Source organism: Hibiscus syriacus, unplaced genomic scaffold (assembly GCF_006381635.1).
Source record: "Hibiscus syriacus cultivar Baekdansim isolate YM2019G1 unplaced genomic scaffold, ASM638163v2 tig00110730_pilon, whole genome shotgun sequence".
Classification (NCBI taxonomy): domain Eukaryota; kingdom Viridiplantae; phylum Streptophyta; class Magnoliopsida; order Malvales; family Malvaceae; genus Hibiscus; species Hibiscus syriacus.
In genome coordinates, this window is record NW_024062844.1 from 279,348 (window position 1) to 293,288 (window position 13,941).

The 13,941-nt window shown below is 32.4% G+C and overlaps 1 pseudogene; it reads right to left on the minus strand.

The window, feature by feature from the left end:
* Positions 1 to 2,052: 2,052 nt before the first annotated feature.
* Positions 2,053 to 7,915, minus strand: LOC120139205 (annotated as a pseudogene).
* Positions 7,916 to 13,941: the final 6,026 nt, after the last annotated feature.

Sequence of the window (13,941 nt, forward strand, 5' to 3'; positions counted from 1 at the left end):
GTACCATGTATACCTCCTCATGAAGATCGTCATGAAGAAACACATAGTTGACATCAACTTGTCGCAACGTCCACCCATGCGTATCTGCTAACACCAAGATAACGTTAACTGTGGAGGCTTGATCACTGGACTGAAAGTATCATTAAAATCTTGTCCCAAAACCTGGGAAAAATCCTCTGCCACCAATCAAGCTTTATATTTATCCACAGACTCATCCGATTTTTTTTATCCGAAATTGCCATTTACAACCAATGATGACCCTATCTGCAGGCAACAACACAAATCACCATGTTCCATTACGAATCAAAGTATCATATTATTCCAATACAACCTCTTTCCACAAATGAGATGCCAAGTCCTGAAGAACAGTGATAGGTTCGTCACCTTCAAGTAGAGCTTTCAAAATAAAGGCCTTTGGTTTGAAGATTTTGGCCTTGCTACGAGTGACAATCATATGTGTGTTAGACGGAGCTGGTGGCACAAAATAAGCATTGGCAGCAGGCAAACTTGATGAAGCAAGCGAGTCACCAACAGAAGTGGGCGACGTGGTAGCTAAAGAATGAGGAGATAAGGTTACAACAGAAGAAGGTTGTCCAACATCACGACTAGAAGACTCAACATACACCACAGAATTATCCAGAATATTAAGAAATGATGAAGAACCGGTTGGATGTAGATCACAACTACTAGAGGAGCCGGATGTATCCTCTACACCATATAGAGGAGGAGATGACGATGGAACACACTGTCGAAGTAAATGAGCATCCCCTTGAATAATATTAATATCACCACTAGTGAACGAATCATGAACCAAGAAAAGTGAAGGGTTTCGATCTAAACGAAAGCTTATGTGACTCAAACGGACGAAGACATAGAAAACATTGACACCCAAACACTCGTAAATGCTCATAACGAGGATTTTTACCAAACAATTAAGGAAGCTTGAGCAAGTAATGTAAGCGTTGTCTCAATTATATGACGATGTTTACGCTTAACTACAACATTTTGTTGAGATGTGTGAGGACACATGAGGCGATGTCGCATCCCATCTTCCTGTAGTACCTTGGTGAATGGACGAAACTCACCACCCCAGTCACTCTGAACCTCCTTAATTTCACTACCAAACTGAACCCAAACCATGCGTTGAAACAGTCGAAAAGCATACAACGCTTGAGATTTCTCATTCATCAAATAAACCCAAGAATACCGAGTGCAAGCATCAACGAAAAAGATATAATATCTATACCTATTGGATGAAACATGAGGTGGTCCCCATAAATATGTGAATATTGAAACGGTACAACATATGTAGTGTGAGAGAAAGAAAATGGCAAAACGTGACTTTTCCCACGTTGACATGCAAAGCAAATAATGTTATCATTATCAAAATTGGAACCAACATTACAAGCACGACACATTACAAGTAATGTATCATGATTAGGATGACCCAATCGTCTATGCCACAAATCAAAGTCAACACTACAAGCAACGTTACACTCAACTAGAACATTATTATGCAATAATGAATAATCAAACTCATAAAGTCCATCATACTCACGACCTTCAAGCAATACCTTGTTCATTTCCTCATCCTGAATCACACATCTACGAGCATGAAATTCAATAAAAACTCGATTATCCTTAGCTAGAGATGATACCGGTAGCAAGTTTCATGAAATATTAGGAACATGAAGAAGATTATTTAAGTGTAAAGTGCGAGAAGAAGTGAGTAAACCAGATTGGCCAATTTTAGTAATACTCAATCTATTGTCGTCATCAACAACCAGCTTACCTGTTCCGGTATAATCCTCATCACTAACAACATTAGAAGTCTTAGAGGTCACATGATGGTTGGCATCAGAGTCCACAAACCATTTCCCAAATGAACGATGTATCCCATAATTCCCTGTTGCAGTTTGTGAACCATAATCAACAACCATGGCAAAGGCATTACCAGCCCACAAATTAGAATGGCAACAGCCACATGAAGATCTCGGCGAGAAGGAACAGAGATGGATAGACGAACCACCACCACTAGCAGGCATAGAGCGATCACCAGGCGAGGACCGACGAAAGTTCTGGCCGAATCGATGTCAACAACGGTCTACCAAGTGACCAAGCTTGCCATTTAGCTGACACTGAATCCTCAACTTGCCACAACCACGTCCACCTTGATTCGATGTAGCAGTATTCGCCATTGACACAGACAGCTAAGTCTCCGCCTTCACAGAGCGATCAACCATGGACAGTTGAGCCATATTTGAGCTTATCGAATGAGTTTCAACTTCCTTAAACCCCTTTTATTACATTTTGGCATCAAGCAAAACTAAAATAACACTATCTAAAGCAAAAGGCTCCCGACTGTCAGTGATTATAGTAATGAAAGAACGATACTCAGTCGGTAAGCCTTTCAAAATGGTGGCCACTTGTTCAGATTCCGAGACCAGACTTCCACAAGAAGCCAGAGTGTCACAAAGCTCCTTGACCTGAGAGATAAAGACCCGCATACTCAGATCCCCTTTTCGGATGGCTTTCAGTCAATAGTGTAGATTTACCATTGTCGTCGTAGAACGACTTGCAAACATTTTTGTAACAGTAGACCAAATCTGCGCCTTTGTGTCCGCTCCAACCATATGAGGAAGGATTGAAGGACTTAAAGTAGATAACAACCACAAGGCAAGAGCATTGTCCTGCTCCATAAAAAGATCATACGCCTCATTCGTAGCAGCAGACCTATCCTCTAGAACCATCGTTGCTGGAGGCAGAGTAACATCCCCATGGAGCAGCTTTTCAAGGCGAAGGCTCTGGACAGTATGATTAACCTGCTGTTTCCACAACATGTAGTTTTTTTCATCCAAATCGACTCTTAGTCGTTTGTTGGTGAATACCTTTTGCAAGGCCACTGCCAATGAGTCTTCCCTATCACCCATGAAGAGAAAAAAAATGAACGGAAACCCTTAACAGCACAACGAAGAAGTAAGGTCAGATTGTGCGCAGAAACTTCCCGGATGTTGAAACTTCTAATGTTTTCATTGTTTTTGCTTGTAAAAAATGCCTTAGTTTATTCATTTACAAACACGTATATAAAGAGAACAGATTAATAGAACATTCCATGCAATTCTGTTATAACAAATTCATATTTCTTTTGTACCAGCACACCCATTTGCCAGCTCAGCCATTATGATGGCTAACACCGAACAAAAGTTGCAGGATCTTCTATCAGTTGTTGTATGATGGATAAAATAAGAGTCACAAATCTCAGGTCTGACAAATTCAGCAGGCTTCTTGCATGATTGAGCGACAAGCAACCTGCGCTCCTCATACATGTGCACTCAAAAGAATATGAAATCAGGCTTCTATAAGTACAACCGACAAAGAAGGCATAAGGATCCCAGAAACTCACTTGTTCCCAGCACTGAGGGAGTAGTTCTGTTTCTGTTCTTACCTCCCCAACATTTTTAGCAAGACTCACACATGCCTGAAATGAAGTTTAAAAGATTTAGCAATGTATCTACACTTGTAGCTATTGATGCTCTAACAGGATTATCTGAAACATGCATCCACTATAATTCCCCCCTGTTGTTCATCTGGACGTTTAATCAAATTGCATAGTGTGTGCGTCAACAAATCTCGAGTAGCGTTATCTGGATAGCACACATTATCAGAGGAAGAAGCTCCTAGAGTCAAATAAATTAGTATGGAATTAAATAAGGATAACAGATAAGATACTGTCCGAGTAAAAACTAATAGTCAGAAAGTGAACCTCCCGATGGTTGATCAAAACATAAGGAACGATCTTAGGCAAAGCATCAGCAAGGATTTGAATCGTCCCCAAACCCTGTTTTAATTATAAAACAAATTTGCATTAGGCGTGATATTGTAGCTAATCTCAATAATATATCCTATTTTGGGTGGGGAAGCAAGTAGTACTGTACAAGATCTTAGTTTTTTCATAAATTTATCTCATTATGTAATTGATATATATATATATATATATATATATATATATATATATATATATATATTATATATATAACAAAAATTGCTTAATTTATCAATTCATGAATAAATGTATAAATATATCAAATATATAATATCATAAAGCCTATTTAAATTCAGAATACCACCCTTGAAATATAATATCATAAAGCAAAAGTAAAAACTTACCATATTCTCTGGAGCAAGTCCACTGCTAGGAGTTTCTGGTTTTAAATGCAAGCCACTATATTCTGATGGTGGTTACTCATTCTGTTGGGTTAAGGTTCCACCGGACGAGAAAACATCACTACTGTTTGAAAGATTCATAACTGGCTCTGCTAACTTTTCTTCAGGATTGTGAATGCTGTTGTCAAATGTTTGAACTGGTGGTGACAGTACATTGCTGTCTACAGGTCCTGCTGGCTTCATGGGATGAGTGATTAGAGTTTTATTCTCATCCATCTCAGCAACTTTCTCTTCAGTATATGTCGATTCTTTTTCAGCACAGCTGGAATCACCTTTATTTGGAATATTTCTTACCTCTGCCTTTTATCTTTCAATTTCCTTCTGCAAAGACTTAATTTCTTCCTTGTTATTTCAAATGTCTGTGGTTGAGCAAAGTCAACACTATTAGACACCGGATCTTGTACAGAACCAGATATGTCGACGTGCTTTTCAGGCAAGCGATTTCATCCCTGCGATCATTTAGTTCCTTCCTTTGTTTCTCCTAGGCATGCTCACATCTTGGATCTGAAGAAGTACGAAATTGCTTCAGATTTTGTGGCATCATCAAGGACCTGCTACTAAAGCAATCAAGTTTCAATAGAACTACCTGATTTTCCTTGTCCTTCAGATCCTTATGAGTGGCTGCCAAGGATTTCGTCAATGCATTTATCTGACCTTCAGCCACATTTTTTTATCATCATAAGCTCTTTTTCATACTTTAATCTCTCATTTGCTTTTTGTAATGATTTGTTTTCTCGAATCATAGAAATTTTCTCCTGCAATAGAAGAAAATCACTGCAAGTAGAAAGATATAAATGAACCACATGTGAAAGCAGATATTGTTCAAACAGTGATCCTTATTTAATTATAACAGACCATCTTAACCAAAGAGATATTAACTGAAGCAGTTGTATCTACATCATGTAGAAGAAGCATCCCTTATGACAATAATGCCATTTCGAGCCATGTGCAAATGTAAAAGAAAAGGGCGAGTTAGGCAAGATGTTAGTTCAAGGTTCTTATATTTGATTGATATCTATAGATCATAGATATTTTCCTAATGAAATAATTCCATAACATAATATTACAGGCAACAACTTCATTAACCAAACTAGAATAAGTCCAAACTGGTTTGAAATGAATATCGCAACTGACAGTCCAAGTTTATTTTATTGCACTCACCCAGGGCTTTTATATGACAAACGCAACCCAAGAAATGCAAGAAAGAAAGCAGCCAACACCAAAGGATACTGTTACTCATAAAGCAAAGTTACAACAATAAACGAAAACAGCTATAATGTTCACAAATGAAAATAACAAGTATTATTTAGTACGAATTGTAAGAAACAGCTTGCCTACCTCAGCAGCGTCCGAGCTTGAAGACAGTACTGATAATAGTAATGGTGTAAGGCATAAGGCACAGATGCTGGTGAATTTTCCCAAAATCTAGGTTCTGATCTGTACCTGAGGGTAAACAACAAATCTGCTATGAGAAGATCTAAAACTAGCTGTAGAATGTCACATTCACCAGCTTTGGCTGCAGCTTCAAACCCCTTCAGGGGCCTCAAAATCTACTATTAAATCTATAAAATCTATAATTGATAAAGCTCGTCTCCCTGCCAGAAAATCAGGAAAGAAGATAACTTAGGTTCTAACATCAAATGAAAAGCTGGGTCAACTCCCAGTCAGGGTATTCTGTTTCTCAAGCTAACTTCATATCAGAAAAGGAAACACTTGATGTTAAGGGGAAAGAACTTTCTTCTTCTTGCAGTTTCCAAATAATAATTTAATAATCCACAATTTCAGTTTATTGAGTTTTGCATCAAGCTTTCAGCATAGGACAGTCAGCCCTTCAGCCATATAGGTCCTTTAATGCTGGTTAGTGAAGATTACAGAATCAAAAGCAGTAGCAAGAGGAAAACACTACTGAATGTTTCGGATACCTCTTCACAAAATGTCATTGCAGTTAATCGATATCCACCTATCAGCAAATACTCCTTTACCGCACAATTTAGATCTTTACGCTCATTAGTCTTCAACGGGCCTAAAGTAGAGAAAAGAGCATCTCTCTTTTGCTGATGGAATTCCAGTGCATGATTTTTGTTATTGTTCTCACTTGATTCTACATTTGCAAGTAACATAAAACGAATTCACTCATGCCAGAAAAATAATGGCTAGCTAATGACTAAAGCATTAAAAAGTCCTACAATCCCCATATTCTCTGCCAGGGATCCTACAAAGCCCGTCAATTATGCAAAACAATTGCCAAAGAAAAGCAACTGCTACAGAAATACTGGCATCAATTCCTGAATAATAGTATGAATAGCTAGCATGATAAGCAGAAAAGAATATTTAATATAAGGATAGTAGGGAAAGGAGCCCCACCCATGGAATGCAAAAAAAAAAAAAAAAAGACAAAAAGAATAATTTCTTCATTGTTTACCTTTACCACAAGAGCCTCACTGGTAGTGAACCTATATGAATCAGATAGCCAGTCTTGACCATTTTGGTGCTTCTAATTATTCTTAGTAATAAATAAAGACTCTTTTAATCGAACAGCATACTAAAAAGTTGTCATGTAAAGAAATTAAAGTTTCTATGAACATATTATTCACAAAGAGTTATATCTTGTTCTCCTGTCTTGGATGAAGTTTTCATAATTTGCTATGTTCCACTAGTAATTCCAATATCGCTAGAACCTACAAACTCATTCATTAATCATAACAGTTCCAACTTTCCATGAAATGCCATTTTATGGTTTGTAATTCCAATATCACCGGAAGCCAAAAGCTCATTTGGTAGTCATAATCACTAATTAAGTAGCTATATCTTCAGCATAAGCATTCTATCTTTAATATATATATATAAAATATGTATTTTCTAGCAAAATGGTCATGCCTTTACAAACAAATGCAGTACAGTAGATGTAAGCTGTAACAGGTACCATTTCATGTAGATAAATATATATAGTTGCAACAAATTAAATAATTTCTCATAAATTTAATTTCCACTTGGTTTTTAATTGTGTTACTTTTTACCTTCTGATAAGCTTAAATAATTAGATTAAAGAGTGACTAAAACTACATCCAACGTAATTACCACTAGTCCTATAGAATAAAATAATTGCATCCTTCCAAAAATATATTAAATTTTTTGTCTTTTGTTGATATCCGATCAGGGTGGAGATTCTGGTGACCTGAGTTCATGCACTTAATGTCCTTCCAGTCACACTCTTACCCAACTTTATCTAATTCATAAACCTGCCTTGAGCACCCTCTAATCCGAACCCAGGTACTGGAATCACCTCACCCTGAATGCGATATCAACAATTTTTATAAGGTTCCATTCCATGGTTACTCTTGCTAAAGCAATGCAAGCAATCTAACAAAAAATAACACTAAAAAACACCATACATATTTACCAAAAAAAAAAAGAGAAATAACTTTTATATTCCAAATCGTTCCCGACTTCATACTTGAAAGAGAAAAAGGAATTAAAGAAAAGCAAAAGCACCTCCACGAGAGCTGTAGCGAGAGATCTGATCAACAGGAAAATGAGAAGGATCGGAGAAGAATTCCTTTAGACGAATAGCTTGAGCGTCACGACCTTCGTCAAGAAGCTCGTGGAGTAACTCGAACGCCGTTAAAAAGTAATTTTCTTCAAGTAGAAAATTCACCACGAAATTGCACCGCGATGATCTATCTACATCCATCTGAGTCTAATCCTTTCGTTACATCAATCAATCTCCACGTTTATCAGCATCAGGATCTAACCGATATCTAGTCGAGCAACTCAAATGCCGTTGATAAGTAATTCTCCTCAAGTAGAAAATTCACCACGAAATATCACAGCGATGATCTCTCTACATCCATCATCTGAATCTGATCCTTCCTTTGCATCAATATCACTCTCTCCACCGTTTATAACCATCACGATTTAATCAAATTCTTTCACGAATCAAAATCTCATTTTTTTAAAAAACAAATATTTATTTGTTGTGCGAAATGGTAGCGCCTTGCAGAGCTCGTGCATTTTGAAAGTTAGATTGATAACAGGGAGGAGATGGAGTTTTGATTCGGTATGACAAGGAGTATTATGTTTGGGATGTCAGCCTTAGGCTGGGGAGAACATCTCCCACCCCTTCGATTAAGCCAGATCCAATCAATTCAATTTTCTTGATTAAATCAGTTTAAACCTTGGTTAAGATGGTTTTAGTTTGGTTACAAAATTATAACTCAATTTAATTAGTTAAAATAATATACTATTTTAATATATAATGATACATAATAAATATCTAAATATTTTATAATATTAATTGGACTATCTAGATCAATTTAGACTATGGAAATTAATGCACGAACGAGCCACCTCAATAGTAATAAATTATATATTCTTGAGGTCTCGAGTTTAGTATCAAAATGTCAGGGTGTGAATTTCAATTTCAAATGGTTAATAGTTATCTTTGAACATGTACTAACTTGTACATATATTAGATTAATTAAAAAACCATGGAAATTAATCATTTTAGTTTAGGGTTATTTTATAATAAGTACATGAAGTATACACCTTTTTTATTTAGGTATCTAATATTTTGTAGTCAAAATAAATATTTAAATTTATCTTTTGATAAAAATAAATAATAAGTATTTTTTTTCAAAATAAATACCTAAAGTACTTAACTATTTCATCTAAGTTTATAAGAAATTGACATGTGATATTAATTAAATAATATTTAGGTACTTAGATGAAACAAAAGTAAACACTTTAGGAACTTATTTTGACCAAAAAGATCAATTAACTATTACTTTGACTAAAAATACTTTATGTACTTAAAAAATTGTGATATACTTTAGGTATTTATTTGTGATACAAGTTTTTGAGTTATTATTAAATTATTGTTTAAGGTCAATTAAATATAAAATAATGATTTAATCAAACGAATTAATTACAACCGTTTGCTTTCATTTGTTTAATGATGTTAAATCAATGTAAATTTTTTTAGTTTTATATTGTATAACTGGTTTTAACCCTATAATATATCTATATATTATTTATTTTGAAAAATATTAAAAAATATGTTTGGTAAATATAATAAATTTCTTTCCAATAATAAAAATATAAAAACATATCGGTGCCGATTTTCTTATAATAGAAACATAATAAATAAATAAATAAAAGTCATACATTTATATGGATTTGGACGAATGTCAAAATTTTAATTAAAACATTGATTAAAAAATATTTTCAGGTTTATATGATTTGAACAAATATCAATTCGTTGAGTTAAAAAATCTTTGTTTACTACAGTTTTTTTAAAGTATTTTATAAATTTTTAAACCAAACACTATTCTTCATATTTCATTTTCTAAGAAAGGAAACGACCTGTTTTCTTGAACAAATGAGCCTGATCAAATTTACATCTTCCCTTAGAAATTTTGAAAATAGAACATTTTAATGTGAACTTTTAGTTATATTCAAGTAAAATGAATTTTAAAAGAAAATTGTCACTCTTATGAAAACACTCATAATTCAATAAATTTTACTAATAAATTATTTAAAATGAAATATTTACATTTTCACTAAATATGTTTATTTAATATTTAAGTTATAGACATCTATTTTTTTTTAAATACTTTTTTTTTGGAAATTTGGAAAATAATTAGAATATTAAATTTAAATAATATTTAATTTTGAAATATTAAAATCCAAAAGTAATTAAATATTTTATAAATATTAAAATTCACATAGATAGCATAAGGGAAAAGGATGAGTGGAACGTTTAGGCATTGCCATAGCTACATAGTACATACTACTAATAATGTGATCTAGCTTTGAAGCGTGGATGCTCAGTTACCTTCGATCATTGACAGTTGAAGCTTTGTCGTTTCCTTACTTATAAACATATAAATATGTCGTTTAATGTTTTCCTTGCAACCTGATTAGTCTCTGCCCATTAAAGAAAGGGTAAACTATACTATTGCCCACCTAATTATTCCTCTTTCCATTTTCACCACTATTTTAAAAAAATTTCAATCAAGCAACCAACTACTTAAATACAATCAATCAATCATTATCGTTAACATTTAACGGAGTAGGTGGCGTGGCTATAAGAAAATTGGTATAATTACATTTGATTCTTAATATGTAACTCTATCAATTAATTCTAGTTTTAATTTAATTCAAAATTACCTTTTTAATCAGAATATGCCACATGTCATCATTTGATTAGAGAAATTTTTAATTAAATTTATTATTTAATCAAATAATTTTTCACCAATTCAATGTCACGACCTGTTTTAAAAAAAGTAAATTATAAGGGAATTGCAGTATGAGGAAATCATATCAGGGCCAAAATAAAGCCTGAAATTCTATAACCGCTAGGTAAGCCTCATATTTGTTATTATTGTAAACTCTTTTATATATATTTAATACATTATCACATAAAAACAAGAAATAAGAAAGAATTGATAGGATTCAAATAAATTATATTTTACATATATATTAAATTGTAGTTTAATGCAAGATTTAAAAATAAAAGTGAATTTAAAATTTTTATATTTTAAATTAAATTATTTTCTTTTTTACGATTATTTTTAAATGATTCTAACTTAAAGTTAACGAGAAATAAATTCTAAAAGATTTTTGAAGACAAAAATTTAAGATTGAAATTATAAATTTATTTTATGATTAAGTTATATTTGTAAATTTGGATTCTTTAAATAAATTGTTAATATACATTTAATTTTAATATAGTTATTATATAATTATTAGAAAAGTATTTGAAAAAAGGAAAATTTAAAACAAATATTATAAAAGAGTTTACAATCTAACAATAAATATGGGTTGTTCCAAATGGTTAAGGCATGACCAGGCTAAGTTCGATTCTCCTAGGTTGCAAGCCTTGATTATTTCATTTAAAGTTGAGTAACTGATTGATAAAATTTTAGAATAATAGTCAAAATGAAAAGAATAGTTAGGTAGTCACTTATATAATTTACACTAAAGATAAATTGAGTTTTTTATTATTATTATATTATTCCAATAGCTTATTCCATATAAGACATTTGTTTGGGAATGCTTTTCTAAACAAAATTTTTCAACATAAAAGAATCATTTTTTAATTCTTGATTTGAGTTCATGATCATTTTTAGACGTAAATTTAACTAAAAATTAGTTATTTAAGAATATTTATGCTTTCAAATATAATTTCATAAATATTTTTATAATCATTCTTAAACGTCCCTTTAAATTACAAAAATTGACAAAAAAAAAAACTTTCTATGTGTGTAGCCTTGACACCTATCAAGCAAGGAACCCATTAGGTTATCTTTATATACAAGTATAGATATGGGCAGCGTTGCATCTTAGCCAATCAAACGGGATTATTATAACTTAACGACCGTCAGTCGTTTTATCTTTTCCTTCCATTCGGCCTTAAAAACTTAACCACCTTTCGATTCTAACTCGTCCCACAAGCACTTCCCTCCTCCTCCTCCTCCTCCTCCTCCTCCTCCTCCAGTGCAGGTTTAATTTGCAGTCACCATTTATTATGTTCTAATACAGCCCACAATTTATTGGTATGTAGTCATCTCTTCTTACTTAGTTTTAACCTTTTTGCAGTTCAGGGGATTTTAAATTGATATGTAGAACTACTATTCGCATTCCAGGCCATTTGCTCCACTATTTATAGGTTTTTTTCTTGTGCCAGATTAAAATTGGAGAGAAAAAGAATTGGATCAAGTAAAGCTGCAGCTAATGTGTATGGAGGAATGATTCTTGGACGTAATTCTTCATTGCAGAATCAGGAGAAATTTCAGAGGTATAATTTTGCTTTATAATAGCGGGTAAACTATTAAATTAGTAACTTTCATTTATTTTTTCGTCGATTTAAAAAAATAATATAATAATACTTTAATTATTTATTATTAATTTATAACATTTTGATCAATTAGTAGTTAAATATAAATTTGATAATAGTAAATGGTTAATTTTTTATTTTGAACCTTAACTTCAAATAAAATATTGATTTAAAGTCTAAAATTTAGATAAAATATCAACTTGGTCCTTAAACCTTAGATATATAAATTTAATCTTTAAATTCGACCAAAATCTCTTATTGTGACTTCCACTTACCACCGTCGTTGATTACTACCGACCACGACTGATCATCGTCAATGACTATTGAACTTCAAAATTTTGAGTTCACTTTTTTTGCCCTCCTGAATTAAATTCAATGTTTGTTTCATCGAAATTTATTTTAAACTCCATGACTACAATTCGTTCTTTTAAAATGAAATATAATAAAATTTATATTAATAATAACGTACATGACTACAAAATATATAATAGCAAATAATGCAACTCCAAACAGTGGTGGAGCACATATAGTTGAGGTTGAACATGTGTCCATCTTAAAATCCGAATAATTTTTTACTAATTCTTTATTTTATTGATGGTATTCACCTTGAAGTTTTATTTGTACCCAAATCATTTAAAATTTTTGTGGTGTTAATGTGGCTACACTCAAAATTTTTAAATTCGTCATCAAACTCCAAACTACTTTGGGCAAAGGGTCCTTTTTATTTATAACGTTAAGGGTATAACTCTAAGAATCGAGGGACATTATGAAACAAGATAGTAAAACACAAGGTCTTTATTTATTTATATTTTTGCTAGTATATCTAAACCATTTGGGCTGTGAAGAAATCTTTAAACAACACTATGAACTTATGAACAAAAGAAAATTATAGTTACTTATTTTTTTTGTTATAATATAAATTTAGATTTATATAATTCTTATTTTTAAAAGAGTAATAAAAATAAATTTATTATTATGGTTTAGTTTTAAAAGAAGTTTAAGGGTTTTAGACTGATTTGTGAAGTTTAGAGTCCCAGAAGAAAGAACATCATTTCACGTTTAGGATGCTAAAAAATGAATGAATTAAAAAATTTGGATCCATGAGTCATTGTCGATTCTGGTTGGTAGACGCAAAATTTTATATTAAAAGGGGACAACTTAGACTTAAGGGGATGAACTAAAATTCTTGAGGGGTGAACTAAATTCTAGTGGTGAAATATATTTTCAATAGGAAATATATAGAAAAATATTAAAATATACGGAAATTTTAAATTTTCGGGAACGACTGCCCCCATCCGCTTTCCAGTCCATCCTTGGTGGCTGGTGGCAGCCAATATTGACCTATAATGGTGGCGAGAGCCGATAGCAAGGACTTTGGTTGAATTTAAGGGTTAATTTATATAATATTCAAAGTTTAGGATTGAAACTAAAAATCAACCTCTTTTATTAATGTGTCATGGCATCAAACTAATGACATTTAACACGTCTTCGTGACCAAACGTTATAAAGCGATAACATAATTGATCAAAACATTATAAATTGAAAAAATAAGTGACTAAAAACGTCACTTTTTAAAATTGGTACCAAAAGTAATAAAAGTGAAACAAAAGTGATCATTTGGTAATTTACCCTTTAATAAAATCATTAAAAACTGTTTTAAACTTATCATTTAGCTTCTTTTGTGGAAAAATTATTGCATGGGATGAAAAGTACATTTAAACTCTTTGATTTATATTAAAACTCGCACAACTTCATAAAATGCACATTTTAGCTGTTAAATTTGCTTCTTTTTTTTATTATTTACATTGGCATTTCATGAAAATCTAGAGTTTTTATGCAATGAAATTAACAAAAAATTCACTTTTGACTAATAAAATTTT